Source organism: Malania oleifera, chromosome 8, assembly GCF_029873635.1.
Source record: "Malania oleifera isolate guangnan ecotype guangnan chromosome 8, ASM2987363v1, whole genome shotgun sequence".
Classification (NCBI taxonomy): domain Eukaryota; kingdom Viridiplantae; phylum Streptophyta; class Magnoliopsida; order Santalales; family Ximeniaceae; genus Malania; species Malania oleifera.
In genome coordinates this window covers 11430668-11432154 of record NC_080424.1, presented here as the reverse complement: position 1 = coordinate 11432154, position 1487 = coordinate 11430668, and the positions used below count along the sequence as shown (strand labels likewise).

Here is a 1487-nt window from a genome sequence, read left to right as displayed (position 1 = left end):
TTTGAAAATCCGAAGCTTGCAGCCTCTAAGATAATTTAGGATGTTGTTTCCACCTAGAATTTTAGGTATTCGAATAAGGTTCATTGGACGGCTTCTTGTACCAATTGTGAGTGGCCTTTGCTTCCTTCTGCACAAGCTCAGGCTAGGAATGCACATGTGGGCAATTATAGCTTGTATGGGAAGGGTCAGAGCAGATTGCACAAACCTCTACCTATGCTATTGTCTGCGGTCCTAATGATAGGCATTGATCTAACTTTTTGGATATGGCATGCAAGGTAAGGCCTAGGTCTTGGCCAGTGGCCAACTCATAAACTCCTTTTGGTTTAGAATTTGATGGATTAGACAGTTTACGTGTGGTAGCCATGTGCTGCTAAGAATTTTCTGCCAGATTTTTGAAGAGAATCCAAGTCTTATTCTCTTGCTTAGTGAGGAAAGTACCTCCGCACGACGCATCAACCATGGACCTATCTCTCTCAGCCAACCCTTCGTAGAAGGTTTCGACTAATTGCCACTTAGGGACCTAGTGATGTGGGCATTTACAGAACAGGTCCCTAAAGCGCTGTCAATTCTCAAAAAAGAGTTCTCCATCCATTTGTGAGAAACTTGTGATGGCCCTTCGAAGCTAATTAGTCTTCTCAATGGCAAAGTACTTTTTAAGAAATTCATGTTGCGTGGTGGCCTAGTTGGTCACCGAGTTTGGTTTTAAGGACATTAGCCAATATTTGGCCCAATCCTTTAGAGAGAACGAAAAAAGCCTAAGACAGAGAGCATTATCACTAAAGTTAGGGATGCGGATGGTGAAACAAATTTCAAAGAACTCATCTAGATGCTAATAAGGATTTTCAGTAGAGTTCCCATGAAAGTTGGGTAGCATCAAGATGATTGAAGTCTTAATCTTAAATTGGGTCGCCTGGACATCTAAGAACAGATATAGGATAGCGATGTGTATGCATTAGGTATGGAGTAGTCCCTAAGAGGTCGTAGATATTGCTCTCCCACCACAGATAGGTGAGGAGCATGGGGTTCCGGGATTTATTCAGCGAGAACTGGGGGGTTATCTTCGACCATTGCTTTCAGTTTAGATGACTAAACTTTCTTCGGATTAGAGATAGGTTTCTTAAGGGACCTACGGGATTTTTCAATCTCAAGATCTATGGGAATTATCTCGAGTTCCAAAGAATGCAAACCAAACATACACACTTTTAAGCACAAAGATTCGGATGTCCCAAACCAAAAATAAAATAAAAGAAATAAAAATTAATCAAAGAAAGTGAAAATAAAAGGAGAGCAAATCCAAAGAACAAGGCAATAATACTCTAAAGTGGAAGTTGGCTAATAATCGTAAGCAAGTCCCCGGCAACGATGCCAAAATTTGGTAGGCTCACCAAGGCTTGAGTCCTTAACTATAAAAAATAATATTTATAAACCTAACTATCCCAAATTTAGTAGAAAGTGGGTAAGTTGGGTATTAATCCACGGGGACTTGA

General features: G+C 40.6%; 1 non-coding gene across 1 annotated transcript; it reads left to right on the top strand.

Moving 5' to 3' along the window:
- Positions 1–518: 518 nt before the first annotated feature.
- On the top strand, positions 519–624 carry LOC131163183 (small nucleolar RNA R71). Its single transcript, XR_009138960.1, has one exon. It is a non-coding gene; the product is annotated as a small nucleolar RNA R71 (small nucleolar RNA).
- Positions 625–1487: the final 863 nt, after the last annotated feature.